Source organism: Mustela lutreola, chromosome 5, assembly GCF_030435805.1.
Source record: "Mustela lutreola isolate mMusLut2 chromosome 5, mMusLut2.pri, whole genome shotgun sequence".
Classification (NCBI taxonomy): Eukaryota; Metazoa; Chordata; class Mammalia; order Carnivora; family Mustelidae; genus Mustela; species Mustela lutreola.
In genome coordinates, this window is record NC_081294.1 from 154,678,774 (window position 1) to 154,702,863 (window position 24,090).

General features: G+C 36.2%; 1 pseudogene; it reads left to right on the top strand.

Annotated features, from left to right (window-relative positions):
* Nucleotides 1-2,082: 2,082 nt before the first annotated feature.
* Nucleotides 2,083-2,989, top strand: LOC131831224 (olfactory receptor 14C36-like; annotated as a pseudogene).
* The last annotated feature ends 21,101 nt before the right edge of the window (nt 2,990-24,090 follow it).

Below are 24,090 nucleotides of genomic sequence, written 5' to 3' on the forward strand. Positions count from 1 at the left end.
CTATGTGAAAAACAAATTACGTCCTACTGTATGGTGACTAGCATAACATAATAAAGAATAATAATAAAAAAATACAGACTGAGCTTCAACTTTGAAATGGTCATATCATACATTGATGAAAACCAATATTTTCATATAGATAACTGGAAATTAAAGACATACTGGTAAACATTACAAATTATTGTTTCTCTCTTTGAACAACCTCAAAACTATTGAGAATATAAGCTGTTTTGGTTTAGTTGTTAAACATGTAGAGGCAGTATCTTGGTAATAATGGTACAGTTTTCTCCTTTTCATCATAAGCCATATACATAAAGAATGATAAGAATGCATTAATAATGTGAGAGCTTATTAAATACTTAAAACCTACATTTAATATCAGATATTTGTAAAACCAAACAAAGCAAAACAAAAACCACTTCACCTGACCCTTGAAGAACACAAAGTTGTATACAGTTCAATCCTTGAGGAATTTATCAATAACAATAACAACAAAATAGGAAGGACATCTGCTTGATTTCTTTTCAGTGTGAAACAGTTTGTGAAACATGTCTTGAAAAACTGATGTAAAAAACAAGTCATGAGATTGGACAGGCTGTCTAAAAACTTCACACGCGAGATATTTAATAAGTTTATCACAAAGAATACTAACAAAATGTTGTTATAGGTAACAGATCAATGTGAAAGAATCTGGACTATAAGATTTTAAACAGAATTTAGAAGAATTTATTTTCAACTAAACCATAAGCAAGGTAGTTTTTCATGGTCCAATTATTATTGTTGTTGTTATTACTATTATTATTGGAAATGAGAAAAAAAAAGTTGTAAAAGAATAATAGAGGAGGTCCAGGAAAATACATGTAACACAGGTAAGTTAAGATGAAAGTTGGTTAATTCAACCACTAGTGAATAAACCAGAGGAGGTAATGACATAAACAATAAAGATGTGGTGGCAATCTTTGTTAAGTTATGCAGAATCACAGGAAGAAATTCTAAAAAAAGTTGTTGAACAAGCTGAAGATTAAAGTGAGAAAAACAGCCTGTAATTTAAAGAAAAAAAGGCTAAATTACTATTGGAAGATATTGTGCTATAATTTTGTTGCTTTGTTTTCAGCTAGTAGAATCAAAGAAGTTTTGAAAAGTTGTAAAATTGAAGATGATAAAGAAAGAGCATTAGGGGAAAGTTCAAGAGGCACTCAGGAAATAATAATACTTGGCTCTTTCATTCCCTCTTTAAGAGCAGAGATAAATGAACCAGAAAAAAAAATTTGAAGTATAAAAATGTAACCAAAAAATTAGGAATAAATCAGTGTAAGTAAATGTATCAGCTTATGAGTTTATACTCCATTTGAGATATTAGAGTAAGTAAGGTTACAAATGATATCAATATTTTGTTATAGGAACAGAAGATAATTTTTTACTATTTTGCATAGAACATTAGTTGCAGAAAAAAATCATTTTATCCCATATTGTCCATACCCTCAAATAAAAGTGTAAGACTAAAACAACAAAAATATTTATTCTAATTATCTAGTGTTCAACAACATTATCTCCAAAATTTCATTCAAATGCAACTTTATTTATGTAATCTATGTCTATATTTATACATAACTGATCATGAGAAACGTGCATCCTCCAATGGAAGTGTATAGAAATATGGATTGAAGTTGTATATGTTTATTGTAAGTTGTAATTGTCACTTCATTGCTATTGTTGAAATAAAATACTATAAGGGAAAAAATAATAATACCCCATAGACTAAAGGAAGACCACTTAATTTTCTTTCAAAAATATTAGGGGCTTCTGGGGTTATGGACATTGGGGAGGGTATGTGCACTGGGGAGTGCTGTGAAGTGTGTAAACCTGGCGATTCACAGACCAGCACCCATGGGCCTAATAATAAACATTATATGTTTATAAAAAATAAAAAAGAATTTTTTAAAAATTAGGGGTTTCAATATAGATTAGAACTAGGTAGGGGTCAAGACTAAACTATTTAAGAATGATATTTGCATAATTTGATTCTTCATGAGCTCTGGATTTCACTTCTTACATTGCAGGTAAAAAGTGCATTACCCACAAATGTTAAATTCCACCATCATGATGGGATTTCTCCTCATGGGGTTTTCTGATGTGTGGGAATTATGGATTTTGCATGCCATAACCTTCTCTCTGATGTATGTAGTCACTCTGATGGGAAACATTATCACTGTTACTGTCGCCAACCTTGACAGGAGTCTTCACACACCCATGTATTTCTTCCTCAAGAATCTGTCCATCTTGGATGCCTGCTACATTTCTGTAACAGTTCCTAACAGTTCCTAACTCATGCATCAATTCCCTGCTTGACAACAGCACCATTTCAAAGGCTGAGTGTGGAGCTCAGGACTTCCTAGTGGTTTTCTTTGTATATGTGGAGCTTCTGTTTCTGATTATCATGGTCCATGACTGCCATGTGGCAATCTGCAAACCACTTCACTACCCTATGATCATGAACCCTCAAATCTACATCCAAATGACTCTGGCTTCCATACTCAGTGGTCTCATATATGAGGATGTGCACACTGGCAACACATTCCTGCTGCCCTTCTGTCTTCCTAATGCCATCCATCAGTTTTGTTTTGTTTTGTTATGCTTTGTAATATCACCTCACTGATAAAGTTCTCCTGCTCTGATACATTTAGTAATGAGATAGTGATCATTGCCTCTGATCTGGGGATTGGTGGTCACTGTTTCATTTTCATCATCAGGTCTTACATTCACATATTTTCTACCATTCTCACATTTCCAAGTGGAGCAGACAAAAAAAAAAATACTTCTGTCCCTCACATCCTTGTGGTGTCAGAATTTTATGTATACCTGAGGCCATCTTATAGTCCACTATCCAGGACATGGTCCTTTCTGTCTTCTATTCCATAACACTTCACTCTTCAACCCTATTATCTACAGTCTTAGAAATGAACAAATGAAATATAATATAATAAAATGAGGAGAATGTTTATTCAGGAAACATATAGGAAATTGCTGAGGCTCATTCTACTTTAAAAGTCATGTTTTCAGCAATAAATTGAGAAATTGATTGGAATTCTATCAATATAACTGACAATAATAAATAATGCCATTAAAATATATCATTTGTCAATATAATTTCCCTTCTGAACTATTGAATTATCTGAGTATGTCACTGGGTAAAGGATCTAATATTACAAATAAGAAACCCCTATTCATGCTTTGACAACTTAAGAACACTCACTAAAGGACATCTGGGTGGCTGAGTGGATTAAAGCCTCTGCCTTTGGCTCAGGTCATGATCCCAGGGTCCTGGGATCAAGCACCGTGTTGGGCTCTCCACTCAGCAGGGAGCCTGCTTCCTCCTCTCTCTCTGCCTGTTTCTCTGCCTACTTGTGATCTTTGTCTATCAAATAAATAAATAAAATCTTTTAAAAAAAAGAACACTCACTAAAAATTTAAGTCTAAAAAGACAAAAATGTATCCTTAGAGGTATTTTATAGTAAGCTTCTGTTTTGTATTTATTCATAATTTAAATATTTAATAACCTAGTATTAAACAGTAGTATAGAAGAAATTGTCACAATCATTCAAAAGTAAATATGAAAAATATAGGTTCTTCTGAATATCATGATATATGGATGCAGTGCAGCAAAAAAAAAAAAAAAAAAAAAAGAAGAAGAAGTGAATTTGGTGGGGTTATGGAGTCATGTATGAGAGGATCAGAAATATTTACACAAGTTGTTCATTTGGCAAGGGAAATATAGATACATTATACCTGTCATCAGACCAAAACTTTGCTGAAAATATTTTCAAGTGGCTTGGGGATACATTTACATGCTTATACTTTAAACATTTTTTCTAGATTGATTAAAGGAATGTACAAATTTTCTCTCCCCATTAATCCTCACAGCTTCTCCATACATCCATTAAGACAAGTGAGAAGTAAAAATAATGTTATTTTGCTTTCTGATACTGTCATCTAAAAATATTTATATTTTTTGTTAATATCAGCCCTTATATGGTAGATTACTGTAAGAATTAGAAACCTGAAAGTTTTAGTAGCTTAAGATAACAAAGGTTTACTTCTAGCTCATAGCATATGCCAAATGCGGGCTATCAGGGGACTCTCTGAAGTGGATGCATTGGACAGAGCCATTGAAAATAAGAACTCAGTCACACTAAAATGAGTTTTAAGCATTTACTTTAAAAAATACAAATAGAAAAAGTGGGAGCATTCTCCATTCAGAAGCCACATGACTATTGCTGACCTGGAAAATATTGTGTTGTGGGTTCTTTCATAAATTTGGATATAATTTAAGGTAACTACTGGACACTTTGCAGGAAGATTTTGACATCCACAGTGAAGAAACTGGAATTCTCAAAGAGACAAACATATATCAAATGTTAAAAAGAAATCCAAGTATGCATTTTGAAAACAGGCTTTAATGGAAAACAATGTAAGCTGTATATTTTAAAAGAGATTCAAACACATATTTTGACATCAAGGAGAATAAGAGTACCAAAGATATGGCATTTACGTGAAAAAGAAATTTTGAAGTACCTATGAAAACAAAAAGAGTCATAGCAGAACTTTTCTGTTTTAAAATAACATAAAATAGCTGAGTATGGGAAAAGAGAATACCTAGTCAAGACTCAGTCACAGGAAGGAAGAAAATGTAAAAATGTGCACACCAGTTCTTTATGTCCTCGCCAGTCATTTCTGCTCATGTTTTATTGGCCAGTTAAGTCACATGGTCACACTTGCTATCGAAGTGAGTAGTGGGCAACCTACCCCCACTTTAATAAGGGGAAATGAACAATAATGCCATTAAGTACTAGAAATCATCTATATCTCCTGACTCATAGGATGAAATGTGAGATTCTGACTGCCTGTTGTCTATGCAATTATTAGCATTATGATCACTGTATATATTCTAAGACATCACATCATAACAAAAGTTTCCAAAGCATAATATGTGTAACATAAAGTGACACCAGTTGTACAAAGCCTTTAATTCATTATCTTATCAACTCTTTAACAACCTCATGTAACTGATAATAATGTTCCCACATTTTAGAGATGAGTGCCCTGGTTTAGAAATATATGAGTTTGCCTATTTTCTATTGTATTTATTTATGCTTTCATAATTTTATTCTATGGTTTTCCTAATACTTTGGGCTCAGTTTGTACTTTAAAAAAATGGTCATTGAGTCTTAAACTTAGATAATTAGACATATACAGAGTTAATACTATAAAGTTACCTCTAAATACTGCTTTTGTTGAGTCACATAAATATTGCTATGTTGTGTTATATTTGTTTTTATGGGATTTTACTGATTTCAAATTTGATTTTCTTTTTGTCTTATTGGTTGCAAAATAGTATGCTATTTAATTGCCATAAATTGATGGTTTTCCAATTTTTCTATTGTTATTAATTTCTAGCTTTATTACATTGTGGTAGAAAACTTGTTCTTTGATCTAACATATAATCTATCTTGGGCAGAGTTGATTGTGTGTTTGAGAAGGAAAAAAAAAAAAAAGGTATATTCTGCTGCTATTTGATGGAATGTCCTATATATGATCACTAAGTACATTTAGTCTATAGTGATGTTCATGTTATGTTATTGATTTATTTGTTGATTCTCTGTACAGATGATCTATTAGAAATTGATATCATGGCCTGGGAATACATCTTAATAGCTCACAACTTCACTCTCTGAGTCCTCGGGTTTTCTCTCTACTTCCTTTGGAATAAATAAACTGACTTTGGAACAGAGTACACTTTTCAGCCTGAGTTTCACAAAATTCAAGTAATCTAAAATCGTTGTTGTTGTTGTATAAAATGTCTGTTCCTGCATGATATATGAACTTCACAAAGCCATCTTCACTTGTGATGTCAACTGAAAGTTTGAGGGTCCCAAAAGCATTCTCTGTTTCAATAATTTGCTGGAAATACTCACAGAATTCTGAAAAACCTTTAGCTAACGGTTATGTTGTATTACAGCAAAAAGGATACGGATCCAATTTACCAAGGGATACAATATCTCAAATGACCCAAAGAACCAGAAAAACAAATAAATTTATGAAGCAGGACATTCGAAGGGGTTGTAAGTCACAATACAGGAACTGAGGGCAAAGGGCAAACATTCCTTTAAGAAAGATTAATCCATTACTGAGGAATTCTCTTTAGTCTCTGCTGGCCAGAAAATTTTCCTTAAAACTTCATAGATTTCTGAGACAGGAAAATAGAGAAAACATGAGCAACCTGAAAACAAGTAAACAAATTGAATCAATAATCAAAATTCCCCCAAAACAAAGTCTGAGGCTGGATGGCTTCACAAATAAATTCTACCAAACATTTTAAAAACATTAATACAGATTCTACTTTATTCAAAAAAAAAAAAAAAAAAAAAAAGGAAAGAAAGAAAAGGAAAAAGTAATAAAAAGGAAACATCCAAACTCTATATGAAGACAACATTACCCTCATACCAAAACCAGACAAAGATTCAGCTGGAAAGCAGAATGACAGGCCAATAGCCCTGATGAACGTGGAAGCAAAAATTATCAACAAAATACTAGCAAAGTGAATCCAACAGAACATCAAGACACATTCATTATGATCAAAAGATATTTATTCCTGGATACAAGGGTGGTTCAATATATGCAAATCAATCAGTTTCATATGCCACATCAATAAAAGAAAGGACAAGAACCATACTATATTTTTAATAGATGTAAAAATTTTTGAGAAAGCTTTCTGAGAAAGATTTTGAGAAAGAACATCCATTCATGATAAAGGTATTCAAAAAGGAGTGTTAGAGGGAAAAATACATCAACATAATAAAGTCCATATACAAAAAAATTACAGATGATATTATCCACAATGGGGACCACATGAGCTTTTCCCTTATGGTTAGGAACAAGACAGGGATGTCCACTCTCACCAAAGCTATTTAACATAATAATGGGAATTCTATTTATTTATTTATTTATAGATTAATTTATTTATTTTCAGAAAAAGAGTACTCATTATTTTTTCACTACACCCAGTGCTCCATGCAATCTGTGCTCTCCATGATACCCACAACCCGGTACCCCAACCTCCCACCCCCCTCTGCCACTTCAAACCCCTCAGATTGTTTTTCAGAGTTCATTGTCTCTCATGGTTCACCTCCCCTTCCAATTTCTCCCAACTCCATTCTCCTCTCTAACACCCCTTGTCCTCCATGCTATTTGTTATGCTCCACAAATAAGTGAAACCATATGATAATTGACTTTCTCTGCTTGAATTATTTCACTCCACATAATCTCTTCCAGTCCTGTCCATGTTGCTACAAAAGTTGGGTATTCATCCTTTCTGATGAAGGCATAATACTCCATAGTGTATATGGACCACATCTTCCTTATCTATTTGTCTATTGAAGGGCATCTTGGTTCTTTCCATAATTTGGTGACTGTGACCATTGCTGCTATAAACATTGGGGTACAGATGGCCCTTCTTTTTACATCTGTATCTTTGGGGTAAATACCCAGGAGTGCAATGGCAGGGTCATAGGGAAGTTCTATATTTAATTTCTTGAGGAATCTCCAACTGTTCTCCAAAGAGGCTGCACCAACTTGCATTCCCAACAAGAGTGTAAGAGGGTTCCCCTTTCTCCACATCCTCTCCAACACATGTTGTTTCCTGTCTTGTTAATTTTGGCCATTCGAACTGATGTAAGGTGGAATCTCAATGTGGTTTTATTTTTTATTTTTTTAAAAGATTTTATTTATTTATTTTACAGAGAGAAATCACAAGTAGATGGAGAGTCAGGCAGAGAGAGAGGGAAGCAGACTTCCTGCTGAGCAGAGAGCCCGATGCGGGACTCGATCCCAGGACCCTGAGATCATGACCTGAGCCGAAGGCAGCGGCTTAACCCACTGAGCCACCCAGGCGCCCCTCAATGTGGTTTTAATTTGAATCTCCCTGACGGCGAGATAAGATGAACATTTTCTCATGTGTCTGATAGCCATTTGTATGTGTTGATGGAGAAGTGTCTGTTCATATCTTCTGCCCATTTTTTGATATGTTTGCCTGTTTCGTGTATGTTGAGTTTGAGGAGTTCATTATAAATCCTGGATATCAACCTTTTGTCTGTACTGTCATTTGCAAATATCTTCTCCCATTCCATGGGTTGCCTCTTTGTTTTCTTTACTGTTTCCTTTTTTGTGCAGAAGCTTTTGATTTTGATGAAGTCCCAGAAGTTTATTTTCGCTTTTGTTTCTTTTGCCTTTGTAGACATATCTTGAAAGAAGCTGCTGTGGCTGATATCGAAGAGATTACTCCCTATGTTCTCCTCTAGGATTCTGATGGATTCCTGTCTCACATTGAGGTCTTTTATCCATTTTGAGTATCTTGCTTGTGTACGGTGTAAGAGAATGGTCAAGTTTCATTCTTCTACATATAGCTGCCCAGTTTTCTCAGCACCATTTATTGAAGAGACTGTCTTTTTTCCACTGTATATTTTTTTCTGTTTTTCAAAGATTAATTGACCATAGAGTTGAGGGTCCATATTTGGGATCTCTACTCTGTTCCACTGGTCTATGTGTCTGTTTTAATGTGAATGCCATGATGTCTTGGTGATCACAGCTTTGTAATAAAGCTTGAAATCATGTAACCTGAAGCCCCCAGCTTTATTTTTGTTTCTCAACATTTCCTTAGCGATTTGGGGTCTCTTCTGATTCCATACAAATTTTAGGACTATTTGCTCCAACTCTTGGAAGAATATCTATGCTCCCAATATTGGAGCAGCCAATTACTTAAGAAAACTGTTAATCAATATAAAGAATCACATTGATATGAATACATTTAATAGTAGGAGATCTTAACACGCCTCTCTCAGAAATAGACAGATCATCGAAGCAGAAAATCAATAAAGAAACAAGAGCATTGAATGACACATTGGAACAGATGGACCTCATAGATATATACAGAACATTCCACCCTAAAACAACAAATACTCATTCTTCTCAAGTGCACACGGAACCTTCTCCAGAATAGACCAAATCCTGAGACACAAATCAGGACTCAACTGATACAAAATGACTGGAATTATTCCCTGCATATTCTCAGATCACAGTGCTTTGAAACTGGAGCTCAATCACAAGGAAAAGTTCAGAAAAACTCAAACAACTGGAAGCTAAAGACCACCTTGCTTAAGAATGCTTGGATCAACCAGGAGATCAAAGATGAACAGAAACAATTCATGGAAACCAATGAGAATGAAGACGCTTCTGTCCAAAACCTATGGGATACAGCAAAGACTGTCCTAAGGGGGAAATACATAGCGATCCAAGCCTTCCTCAAAAACGTTGAAAAATCCAGATTACACCAGGTGTCTCTACACCTTAAAGAACTGGAGAATCAACAACAAACCAAGCCAACTCCACACATAAGAAGGGAAATCATCATTAGAGCTGAGATCACTGACGTAGAAACCAGAGATACAGTAGAATGTATCAATGAAACTAGAAGCTGGTTTTTGGAAGGAATCAATAAGATCAATAAACCATTGGCCACACTAATCCAAAAGAAAAGAGAGAAATCCTAAATTCATAAAATTATGAATGAAAAGGGAGAGATCACAACTAACACCAAGGAAGTAGAAACAATCATCAGAAGTTATTATCAACAGTTATATGCGAACAAGCTTAGCAACCTAGATGAAATGGCTGCATTCCTGGAAAACTATAAACTCCCAAAATTGAACCAGGAAGATATCGACAACCTGAATAGACTGATATCTAATAAGGAGATTGAAGCAATGATCAAAAACCTCCCAAAAAACAAGAGCCCAGGACCTGACGGATTCCCTGGGGAAATCTACCAAACTTTCAAAGAAGAAATAATACGTATTCTGTGAAGCTGTTTCAAAAAATTGAAGCAGAAGGAAAACTTACAGACTCTTCTATGAAGCCAGCATTACCCTGATCCCCAAACGAGGCAAAGACCCTACCAAAAAGGTGAATTTCAGACCAATATCACTGATGAATATGGATGCTAAGATTCTCAACAAGATCCTAGCAAACAGGATCCAACAGCACATTAAAAAGATTATCCACCATTATCAGGTGTAATTCATCCCTGGGCTACAAGGATGGTTCAACATTCACAAAACAATTAATGTGATAGAACAAATTAATATGAGAAGAGAGAAGAACCAGAGGGTCCTTTCAATTGATGAAGAAAAAGCATTTGACAAAATCCAGCATCCCTTCCTGATTAAAATGCTTCAAAGTATAGGGATAGAGGGAACATTCCTGAACCTCATCAAATCTATCTATGAAAGTCCCACAGCTAATATCATCCTCAATGGGAAAATCTTACAGCCTTCCTGTTGAGATCAGGAAAAAGACAAGGACGCACACTTTCACCAATCTTGTTCAACATAGTATAAGAAGTTCTAGCAACAGCAATCAGACAACAAAGAGAAATAAAAGGTATTCAAATTGGCAATGAAGAAGTCAAACTCTCTCTCTTCGCAGATGACATGATTCTTTATTTGCAAAACCCAAAAGACTCCACCCCCAAACTACTAGAACTCATACAGCAATTCAGCAACGTGACAGGATACAAAGTCAATGTGCAGAAATCAGTGGCTTTCTTATACATTAACAATGAAAATACAGAAAGGGAAGTTAGAGAATCGATTCCATTTACAATAGCACCAAGAACCGTAAGATACCTGGGAATAAACCTAACCAAAGAGGTAAAGGATCTGTACTTGAGGAACTACAGAACACTCATGAAAGAAATTGAAGAAGACACAAAACGATGGAAGACCATTCCATGCTCTTGGATCAGAAAAATAAACATTGTTAAAATGTGTATACTGCCTAGAGCAATCTATACTTTTAATGCCATTCCGATCAAAATTCCACCGGTAATACTGGGAATTTTAACCACATTCAGAAATCACCATTTCTAGATGACATGATAATCTATAGAGACAAACCAAAATACTCCACCAAAAAAATATCCTAGAACTAATACATGAATTCTAGAGTTGCAGTATATAAAACCAACATAAAGAAATATATTCTATTTCTATACACCAGTAATGAAATAGCCAAAAGAGAAATCAAAGAATCAATCCAATACACTATTGTACAAAAAAAAAAAAAAAAAGAAAAATATATTTTAAAATAAACCTAACCAAAAGGTAGAATATCTGTACTCTGTGGGGCTCCTGGGTGGCTTAGCTGGTTAAGCCTCTGATCTCAGTGTCCTGGGATTGTGCCCTGCATCAGGCTCTCTGCTTCTCAGGGAGCCTGCTTCCCTCTCTCTCTCTCTCTCTGTCTTCCTCTATGACTCTTTGAGATGTCTCTCTCTGTCAAATAAATAAATAAAATATTTTTAAAAAAGAATATCTGTACTTTGAAAGCTATAACACTGTTGAAATTAATTGAAGATTACAAAAGAAATGGGAAACAAAGTTAAAGGCTTATGGATTAGAAGAACAAATTTTGTTAAATTTTATATTACCCTCACCAAAATACTAGCCAATTAGATTCATCAGTACATTAAAAGGATTATTAGCCATGACCAAGTGGGATTTATTCCAGGGCTGCAAGGTTGGTTCAACATCTGCAAATCAATCAATGTGATACAACACATCAATAAAAGAAAGAACAAGAACCATATGATACTCTCAATAGATGCTGAAAAGGCATTTGACAAAGTACAGCATCCTTTCCTGATCAAAACTCTTCAAAGTGTAGGGATAGAGGGCACATACCTCAATATTATTAAAGCAATCTATGAAAAACCCACCGCAAATATCATTCTCAATGGAGAAAAACTGAGAGCTTTTCTGCTAAGGTCAAGAACATGGCAGAAATGTCCATTATCACCACTGCTATTCAACATAGAACTAGAAGTCCTAGCCTCAGCAATCAGAGAACAAAAGGAAATTAAAGGCATCCAAATTGTCAAAGAAGAAGTCAAACTATCACTCTAGGGCAGATCATATGATACTATATGTGGAAAACCCAAAAGATTCCACTCCAAAACTGCTAGAACTTGTACAGGAATTCAGTAAAGTGTCAGGATATAAAATCAGTGCACAGAAATCAGTTGCATTTCTCTACACCAACAACAAGACAGAAGAAATAGAAATTAAGGAGTCAATCCCATTTACAATTGCACCCAAAACTATAAGATACATAGGAATAAACCTAACCAAAGAGGCAAAGAATCTATACTCAGAAAACTATAAAGTACTCATGAAAGAAATTGAGGAAGACACAAAGAAATGGAAAAATGTTCCATGCTCCTGGATTGGAAGAATAAATATTGTGAAAATGTATATGTTACCTAAAGCAATTTACACATTCAATGCAATTCTTATCGAAGTACCATCCATCTTTTTCACAGAAATGGAACAAATAATCCTAAAATTTATATGTAACTAGAAAAGACATCGAATAGCCAAAGGAATATTGAAAAAGAAAGCCAAAGTTGGTGGCATCACAATTACAGACTTCAAGCTCTATTACAAAGCTGTCACCATCAAGACAGTATGGTACTGGCACAAAAACAGACACATAGATCAATGGAACAGAATAGAGAGCCCAGAAATGGACCCTCAACTCTATGGTTAACTATTCTTTGACAAAGCAGGAAAGAATGTCCAATAGGAATAAGACAGCCTCTTCAATAAATGGTGTTGGGAAAATTGGACAGCCACGTGCAGAAAAGTGAAATTGGACCATTTCCTTACACCACACACGAAAATAGACTCAAAATGGATGAAGGACCTCAGAGTGAGAAAGGAATCCATCATAATCCTTGATGAGAACACAGGCAGCATCCTCTTGGATCTCAGCTGCAGCAACATCTTCCTAGGAACATCGCCAAAGGCAAGGGAAGCAAGGGCAAAATGAACTATTGGAATTTTATCAAGATCAAAAGTTTTTGCACAGCAAAGGAAACAGTTAACAAAACCAAAAGACAACTGACAGAATGGGAGAAGATATTTGTAAATGACATATCAGATAAAGGGCTAGTGTCCAAAATCTATAAAGAACTTAGCAAACTCAACACCCAAAGAACAAATAATCCAATCAAGAAATGGGCAGAAGACATGATCAGACATTTCTGCAAAGAAGACATCCAGATGGCCAACAGACACATGAAAAAGTGCTCCATATCACTCGGCACCAGGGAAATATAAATCAAAACTACAATGAGATATCACCTCACACCAGTCAGAATGGCTAAAATTAACAAGTCAGGAAATGACAGATGCTGGTGAGGATGCAGAGAAAGGGGAACCCTCCTACACTGTTGATGGGAATGCAAGCTGGTGCAACCACTCTGGAAAACAGCTTGGAGGTTCCTCAAAATGTTGAAAATAGAATACCTTATGACCCAGCAATTGCACTACTGGGTATTTACCCTAAAGATACAAACATAGTGTTCCGAAGGGGAACGTGCACCTGAATGTTTATAGCAGCAATGTCCACAATAGCCAAACTATGGAAAGAACCTCGATGTCCATCAACAGTTGAATGGATCAAGAAGATGTGGTATATATATACAATGGAATACTATGCAGCCATCAAAAGAAATGAAATCTTGCCATTTGTGACGACGTGGATGGAACAAGAGGGTATCATGCTTAGTGAAATAAGTCAAGCAGAGAAAGACAACTATCATATGATCTCCCTGATATGAGGAAGTGGAGATGCAACATGGGGGGTTACGGGGGTAGGAGAATAGTAAATGAAACAAGATGGGATTGGGAGGGAGACAAACCATAAGTGACTCTTAATCTCACAAAACAAACAGGGTTGCTGGAAGGAGGGGTTTGGAGAAGGGGGGTGGGGTTATGGACATTGGGTATGGTATGTGCTTTTGTGAGTGCTGTGAAGTGTGTAAACCTGGCGATTCACAGACCTGTACCCCTGGGGATAAAAATATATTATATGTTTATAAAAAATAAAAAATTTAAAAAATGCTTATATTACCAAGTGAAATCTACACAGTCCCATCAAAATGTTATAAGCATTTTTCACAGAGATAGAAGAAGTGATCCTAAAATTTCTATGGAGCCACCAAAGACCCCAAATAGCCAAAACAATCTTGAAAACTCAAAGCAAAGCTGGAAGCATTGTATTTCCAGATATCAAGTTCTATTACAAAGCTATAGTGATAAAGACAGTATGGTAATGGCACAAAATATAAAAATATAAGTAGAACAGAGTAGAAAGGCTGGAAATGATCACACAACTACATGGCCAACTATTCTTTGACAAAGCAGGAAAGACTACCCATTGGAAAAAATAGTCTCTTCAGCAAGTGGTGTTGGTAAACCTGGACAGGTACATGCAGAAAATTGAAACTGGACCACTTTCTTACACTATACACAAAAATAAATTCAAAATGGATTGAATATATAAATGTGAGATAGGAATCTGTCAAAATCCTAGGGGAAAGCACAGGCAGCAACCTCTTTGATATCTGCCATAGCGTCTCCTTTCTAGATATGTCTCCTGCACAAGGGAAACAAAAACAAAAATAGCTTCTTGTGTATTTACCAAAATAAAAATCTGCATAGCAAAAGGAACAACCAACAAGCCTAGAGGACAACCTGCAGAATGGGAGATGATATTTGCAAATGATAAATTGCTAGTATCCAAAATATACACAAACCTCAACCTTAACATCCAGAAACCAGATTATCTAGTTAAAAATGGTCAGACAGACACATGAAATGGCTAACATACACATGAAAATATGCTCAACATTGCTCATCATCTGGGAAATACAAATCAAAACTGCAATGAGATATAACTTCATGCCAGTCAGAATGGCTAAACTTAGCTACACAGGACACAAAAGGTGTTCACAAAGATCTGGAGAAAGGGGAATCATTTTATACTGTTGGTGGGAATGCAAGCTGGTGCAGGCACTCTGGAAAACCTTATGAAAGTTTTTTTTTTTTTTAAGTTCAAAATGCAATCACATTTTGATCCATCAATTGCACTACTAGGTATTTGATCACAAAATACAAAAATAAGAATTTGAGTGGATACATGCATCTTGATGTTTACAGCAGCATTGTCAAAAATAACCAATTCTGGAAAAACCCCAAATGTATATTGATTAATGAATGGGTTAGAAGATTTGGTATGTTTACACAATGGACTAGTACTCAGCCATCAAAAAATGAAATCTTGGGGGGAAGACAAGATGGGGGAGAACTAGGAGGAGGCGCCTTTTCAACCTGTACCTTAAAGTGAACTGATTACCTACCAAAGAACTCTGATCACCCAGGAAATCAGCCTGAGATTAGAATTATAAATGTCTGGATCTCTACCAGGGCAGACGCCAATGGGCAGGTAAAACAGAGTGGGAAAGTCGAACTGGTATCAGAAGATAAACTAAAGGGGGAAGGAGCCATGAGAAGCAACACATTGGAAAGGAATACCTGAATATGAGAGTGCCCTGTGACTGGGGACCAGCATTAACTTGGAGTCTGGTTGAAAGCAATCATAAAGAGCAAAAAGTTGTGGGGGGAAATTGTGGGAATCCGGTGGGTTATGGACAGGGGCTTAAGTCCCCGGACTGAGGACAGCCACCCCTGGAACTGAGCCAGAGAGAGAGCAGCGAAGAAACCAGGTCTTGGACCCTGAGCCTTGAGGGAGCACACCTGAGGGCGTGTGGGGTGCGGCTCCCAGGAGGGCCTGGGAGCCTCAACAGCCAGCAGAAACTTAGCCTTTTTGCAGTCCACAAGTGTTTGCCATTGTGCTGTTTATCAGAGCCTAGGGCGTGCCCCACACCCTCCCTTGAGAGAGATGCACCCAGGCACCAGCCAGGTGCTCTCTATCCAAGAAAGGCTGAGTACTCCCTGCCCACCCATTGGAAAAATCTCAGTGTGTGATCGCTGCTTGGAACCTCTCTGGTGGTCTGGAACTGCCCAGACAACTGCTGTTATTGTGGTTTTGGGTACAAGAAGGAGTTTCGGTGTACCCAGGGACCGCGACTGGAAATGTGCTCTGCCAGTTGCCAAAGGGGAACTTATATGCTCTGCAGCACTCCAGAGGGGAACAGACTGAGGCTTCTATCTGAGAGGGAGGTCTTGGTGCAGTTTGCTTTCCTCTAAACCTCCAAAAACCATCAAAAGCTGTCAAAGCAAGAGAAAAAAAAAATGAACAATCAAACATAAAAACCTCCAGAGAACAAAAGCCTGAAAAACCGGCTTCCTCAGAGCCCACCACCTTGAGGGGGGCAGGAGGACTTAACTCAGGAAACACTGCCTGAAAACCCATGCGGCAGGTCATTCCCCCAGAAAGCCAACCAGGAAAAAAAAAAAAATGATAACAAGAGAACAACTACCACTACTTCATAGATACAACTTTTATTTTTAATTCATTCCCACTATTCTGGTTCATTTTATACATATCTTTTTATTTGTTATATAGATAATTTTTTGGCTTACTTACCGTCACAATGAGATGTCCAGTACATCAAATTCCATAACATTTTAAACTGAACTTTTTGATAAATACACCCGTGTTTTTCTTTTGCTTTTCTATTTTTTTAATATTTTTAAAATTTTAGTTTAGTTTAGTTTAGTTCATTCTTTTTTTATTTTTATTTTTTAATATTCATATAGAGCTAAACTTCAAGGGAATCCCCTTTCCCAAATCAATACTACCCCTATAGGTAAACCAATTTTTAATCTCCGTTATCTTAGGAAAGTTGAGTTCTTTAACAAAGATATCCAGATACATCCAGGAAGAATCAAAATAACCTTCCTCGCACACAGTGAGAAGTTATAACTACTCTCCCATCTTTTTCTTCCCCCAGTGTTTCTGTGTATTTGTGTTTGTCCTGGTAGTATATAAATCTTAAGCTTGGGGATCATTTTGATGAGGTTCTATTTTTCTTTGTTTTCCTTTATATATATATTTATGAATATATATATATATATATATTTATGAATATATATATATATATATTTCCCTTGTCATAAACTTTAATCAATCTTATTGTTTGTCTGTTTTTGTTTGTATACTTTATAAATCATACCTTGGGGCCCATTTAGGCTGAGCCCTCTTTTTTGTCTTCCCTTTTTTTCCTGTCTCTCTCTCTCTTTTTTTTTCTTTTTTTTTTTCTTTTTCTTTTCTTTATCTCTGATTTGTGTGGGGAACGCTGATTGCTCAGAAGTGTTCCAGGGTGCACATTGACTGCACCATGGTAGATACATCCAGCTACATTTGTTCAGTCATCTCTCACCAAAATGACTAGGAGGAGGAATGTCCAACAGAAGAAAAGTACAGAGGATGGGCCTTCTGCAACAGAGCTAATGGCTATCAACATAGACAATATGTCAGAAAGAGAATTCAGGCTAACAATTATCTAGGCAATAGCTAGGTTGGAGAAAGCCATGAAAGACCAAACAGAATTGATTAGAGCTAAACTGAAAGCCAACAGGGATGATGTTCAAAATACTCTCAATGAGTGCCAATCTAATCTAAATTCTCTTAAAGCTAGGGTAACTGAGACAGAAGATAGAATTAGTGATCTGGAGGACAAACAGATAGAGAGAAACGATCAGGAGGAAGCCTGGAACAAACAGCTTAGAAGCCACTAAAACAGAATCAGGGAAATAAATGTTGCCATGAAACGTTCCAACGTCAGAATTATTGGAATCCCTGAAGGGGAAAAGAAAGAAAAAAGTCTACAGGATATAGAGGAACAAGTTGTCCATGAAATTTTCCCAATCTCACGAATGGAACCAGTGTTCATGTACTAGAGGAAGAACAGTCTCCCTCCAAGATTATAGATTCTCAAAAATCCTTGAGCATCTAAGACTAAGAAGTAGAAATTATAATGTAGAGAAACTCTCTTGAAGGCAGCTAGGACAATGAAGCTACTTATATACAGAGGAAAGCCCATCAGAATAACGTGAGACCTGTCCACAGAGACCTGGAAAGCCAGAAAGGGCTGGCAAGATATAGTCAGGGCACTAAGTGAGAAGAGCATGCAGCCAAGAATACTTTATCCAGCAAGACTGGCATTCAAAATGGATGGAGAGATAAAGAGTTTCCAAGACCCACAAGGCTTAAAAGACTATGGGACCACCAAGCAAACATGGCAGGAAATATTAAGGGGGGGTTCTATAAAAGAAGAAACAGCCTAAGAATATCTTTGAACAGAAATATAGAGACAATCTATGGAACAAAATACTTCAAAGGTAACACGATGCAATAAACAGATCTATCAATAATCATTCTCAATGTGAATGGCCTAAATGCGTCCATAAAATGACACAGGGTTGCAGATTGGAGAAACATCAGGACCTATCCATATGTTGTCTACAGGAGACCCATTTTGAACCTAAAGATACACCCAGACTGAAAGTGAAGGAATGGAGAAACATCTTTCATGCCAATAGGCCTCAAAAGAAGGCTGCAGTAGTTAATTTCATATCAAATAAATTAGATGTTAAACTAAAGACTGTAGTCAGAGATACAGAACACTATGTAATTCTTAAAGGGATTATCCACCAAGATGATCTAACAATTGTAAATGTCTATGCCCCTAATATGGGAGCAGCCAATTACATAAGAAAACTATTAATCAAGATATAGAATCACATTGATATGAATACATTTAATAGTAGGAGATATTAACACACCTTTCTCAATAATAGACAGATCATCGAAGCAGAAAATCAATAAAGAAAGAAGAGCATTGAATGACACATTGGACCAGATGGGCCTCATAGATATACACAGAACATTCCACCCTAAAACAACACAAAACTTATTCTTCTCAATGGCACATGGAACCTTTTCCAGAATAGACCACATACTGGGTCACAAATCAGGACTAAACTAATACCAAAAGACTGAGATTATTCCCTGCATATTCTCAGATCACAATGCTTTGAAACTGGAGCTCAACCACAAGGAAAAGTTTGGAAGAAACTCGAATACCTGGAAACTAGAGACCACCTTGTTTAAGAATGCTTGGATCAACCAGGAGATCAAAGAAGATCTTTAACAACTCATGGAAACCAATGAAAATAAAGAAACTTCAGTCCAAAACCTATGGGATACAGCCAAGACATTCCTAAGGCAGTAATACATAGCCGTCTAAGCCTCCCTCAAAAAAATTAAAAAATCCAGAACACACCAGCTGTCTCTACAACTAAAAGAACTGGAGAATCAACAGCAAATTAAATCAACTCCACACATAAGAAGGGAAATAATCAAAATTATAGCTGAGATCAATGAGGTAGAAACCATAGATACAGTAGAACATATCAATGAAACCAGAAGTTGGTTTTTTGAAGGAATCAATAAGAATAATAAACCATTGGCCACACTAATCCAAAAGAAAAGAGAGAAAGATCAAATTAATAAAATTATGAATGAAAAGGGAGAGATCACAACTAACACCAAGGAAGTAGAAACTATCATCGAAGTTATTATCAACAGTTATATGCCAATAAGCTTAGCCCTAGATGAAATGGATGAATTCCTGGAATACTATAAACTCCCAGAATGGAACCAGGAAGAAATCGACAAACTGAATAGACTGATATCTAGTAACGAGATTGAAGCAGTGATCAAAAATCTCCCAAAAAACTAGAGCCCAGGACCTGATGGAGCCCCTGGGAATTCTACCAAATTTTCAAAGAAGAAATAACACCTATTCTCCTGAAGCTGTTTGAAAAAATTGAAGCAGAAGGAAAACTTCCAGACTCTTTCTATGAAGCCAGCATTACCCTGATCCCCAAATCAGGCAAAGACCACACCAGTAAGGAGAATTTCAGACCAATTTCACTGATGAATATAGATGCTAAGATTCTCAATAAGATCTTAGCAAATGGGATAAAACAGCACATTAGAAAGATTATCCACTGTGACCAGATGGGATTCATCCCTGGGCTACAAGGATGGTTTGACATTCACAAAACAATCAATGTGATAGAACAATAAGAGAGGAGAGAAAAACGACATGGTCCTCTCCATTGATGCAGATAAAGAATTTGACATAATCCAGCATCCGTTCCTGATTGAAATGCTTCGAAGTATAAGGATAGAGGGAACATCCCTGAACTTCATAAAATCTACCTATGAAAGATCCGCAGCAAATATCATCCTCAATGGAAAAAGCTCACAGCATTCTCCTTGAGATTAGGAATATGACAAGGTTGCCCACTTTCACCACTCTTGTTCAACATAGTATTAGAAGTCCTAGCAACAGCAATCAGACAACAAAGAAAAAGAAAAGGTATCCAAATTGGCAATGAAGAAGTCAAACTCTCTCTCTTCACAGATGACATGATTCTTTATATGAAAAACCCAAAAGACTCCACCCACAAACTACTAGAACTCATACAACAATTCAGCAACATGGCAGAATACAAAGTCAATGTACAGAAATCAGTAGCTTTCTTATTCACTAACAATGAAAATACAGAAAGGGAAATTAGAGAATCAATTCCATTTACTATAGCACCAAGAACCATATGATACCTGGGAATAAGCCTAACCAAAGAGGTAAAGGAACTGTACTCGAGGAACTACAGAACACTCATGAAAGAAATTTAAGAAGACACAAAAGATGGAAGACCATTTCATGCTTTTGAATCAGAAGAATAAACATTGTTAAAATGTCTATACTGCCTAGAGCAATCTATACTTTTAATATCATTCCAATCAAAATTCCACTGGTATTTTTCAAAGAGCTGGAGCAAATAATCCAAAAATTTGTATGGAACCAGAAGAGTCCCTGAATCGCTATGGAAATGTTGAAAAACAAAATTATTAATGTTAGCATTATGTTACCTGATTTCAAGCTTTATTACAAAGCTGTGATCACCAAGACAGCATGGTACTGGCATAAAAACTGACACATAGACCAGTGGAACAGAGTAGAGAGCCCTGATATGGACCCTCCACTCTATGGTCAATTAATTTTCGAGTAAGCAGGAAGAAATATACTGTGGATAAAAGTCAGTCTCTTCAATAAATGGTGCTGGGAAAACTGGACAGCTATATGTAGAAGAATGAAACTCGACCATTCTCTTACACCATACACAAAGATCAACTCAAAATGGAAAAAAGACCTCAATCCTTCAGAATCTTAGCAGAGAACATAGGCAGTTACCTCTTTGATATCAGCCACAGCAACTTCTTTCAAGATACATCTCCCTAGTCAAAGGAAACAAAAGCGAAAATGAACTTTTGGGACTTCATTAAGATGAAAAGCTTTTGCACAGCAAAGGAAACAGTCAGCAAAACAAAGAGGCAACCCACAGAATGGGGGAAGATATTCTCAAATGACAGTACAGACAAAAGGTTGATAACCTGGATCTATAAAGAACTTCTCAAACTCAATATGCATAAAACAGATAATTATATAAAAAAAATGGGCAAAAGACATGGACAGATACTTCTCCAATGAAGACATACAAAAAACTATGAGACACATGAAAAAAGGTTAATCATCACTAGCCATCAGGGAGATTCAAATTAAAACCACATTGAGATATCACCTTACACCAGTTAGAATGGCCAAAATTAGCAAGACAGGAAACAACATGTGTTGGAGAGAATGTGGAGAAAGTGGAACCCTCCTCCACTGTTGGTGGGAATGCAATTTGGTGTAACCACTTTGGAGAACAGTGTGGAGATTCTTTAGCAAATTAAAAATAGAGCTTCCCTGTGACCCTGCAATTGCATTCCTGAGTATTTACTCCAAAAATACATATGTTGTGATAAAAAGGGCCATCTGTACCCCAATGTTTATAACAGCAAAGGCCATAGTCGCCAAACTGTGGAAAGAACCAAGAAGCCCTTCAATGGACGAATGGATAAGGAAGATGTGGTCCATATACACTATGGAGTATTATGCCTCCATCAGAAAGGATGAATACCCAACTTTTATATCAACATGGACGGGACTGGAAGAGATTATGCTGAGTGAAATAAGTCAAGCAGAGGGAGTCAATTATCATATGGTTTCACTTATTTGTGGAGCCTAACATATAACATGGAAAACATGGGGAGATGGAGAGGAGAAGGGAGTTGAGGGAAATTGGAAGGGGAGGTGAACCATGAGAGACTACGGACTCTGAAAAACAACCTGAGGGTTTTGAAGGGGCTGGGGGTTGGAGGTTGGTGGAACCATGTGGTGGTATTATGGAGGGCATGTGCCATTGCATGGAGCACCTGGGCGTGTTGCAAAAACAATGAATTCTGTTACACTGAAAAGAAATTTTAAAAAAATGAAATCTTGCCATTTACAATGAAGTGTATTGAGCTAGAGTGTATTGTGCTAGGTGAAATAATTCAGTCAGGGAAAGACATAAGTCCACATGATTTCACTCATAGGTGAAATTTAAGAAGCAAAGCCAATAAACATATGGGTGAAGCAGGATATAGACCATAAGAGATGTGCTCAGCTATAGAGAAGAACCTTCTCTGGGTTGATGGAGGGGAGGGATGGTTGATGAGTATTCAGGAACTTATTTGTTATCATAAGAAAATAAAAAAGAAAAATGAGATTTAAGATTCAGATAGAGAAAAAGCAAACAAACAATAAACAATAACAAAAAAAGCCCTCCTATTTCTCAAAGAAATAATCACCTGAGTAGAAAAACAAAAATCAACAGATGCTTTTATTAACATCAAAAGAGATTTCATAAAGATCAGTGTTGGAACACAACCTGGATCCTCACCATTGTGACTGGGTCCTGTCGGATCCTGTGAGAAAACTCCAAGAGATGGAGGGCAAGAGTCTTCCTGGGCTGACACCCAGAATAAACGCAGGAGGGCCCCTAGAGTGTTTCCATGTCCTCTTTTATGTGGATCTGGTAAGTGTGGAGAATCTTTAAGTTGCTCTTGTCATTTAAAGCTGAGAGAAAATCATTGTTGTTCCCTGGTCCCACCTGATTGCTTGCCCGTAACCCACAATTCACATGCAGTTCACATCCTGCATGTAAATCTATCCTATTTGAAACCGGATCTTGTGTAAAGTAAAAAAGAAGTGATTGTAATAAATAGTCGTCTACTGATCATCAGTCTGTAGTCCCCCCATCATTTTGGCTCTGATCACCAGGATACTCACTTCGTGAAGGTGACGGATCAGTCTAAAAATTTCCTTAGCTTTTTCTCTAAATGGTAATTAAGGAAATATAAAATGCTATTTACAATAAAAAGTAAGTATAAAATACATATTTCAATGAAACTTATAATACAAAAATATATTATATGGATAAAATAAAGGACATGCAAAATGACTAAGAGAAATAGATATTCTGTGTTCAAGGATGGCATCACAATAACAATGCCAATTCTCTTTGATATATATTTTTAATATTTATTTACAGATCTAATATTACTTAGTTTCAAATCATAATAATATAGAAAGAAAAAAATTGGGATACTATGGATCTCAAAGCCCAACTTTGAGTATATAGAATCTTAAAATTTGATAAAGCAGAAATTATATATTAAAAGGATAAAAATTACTATTACCTTGTGTAGTGAAAATTTGCTCAGTATAGGGAAAAATAAATTTAGAGTCCTATTTACATGTATACAGAAAATTGACCCCTGTAGATAAAAGACTTTAATAAGGAAGGTTATATTATAGAAATTTTAACATAACATAAAACAATATACTACCTTTTCTTTAAAATTATTGCATTTATTTATTTGACAGAGATCACAAGTAGACAGAGAGGTAGGCAGAGAGAGAGGTGGAAGCAGAGAGCCTGATGTGGGGCTCGATCCCAGGACCCTGAGATCATGACCAGAGCCTAAGGCAGAGGCTTAACCCACTGAGCCACCCAGATGCCCCAAAATAATCTACTTCTTATAAGGAAAGGTTTAGAAAATAGTATTTAACTGCATAAAATTATGAAATTTTTGTAGTAAAAGACATCATGGCCAAAGTTAACACAATGATAAGGACTGAAAGAAGATAATTTACATTCCTTAAACTAACAAAACAATAGAATCTAAAATGTTTAAGAAATTTCTACATATCATTGTAGAGACCTCAATTTA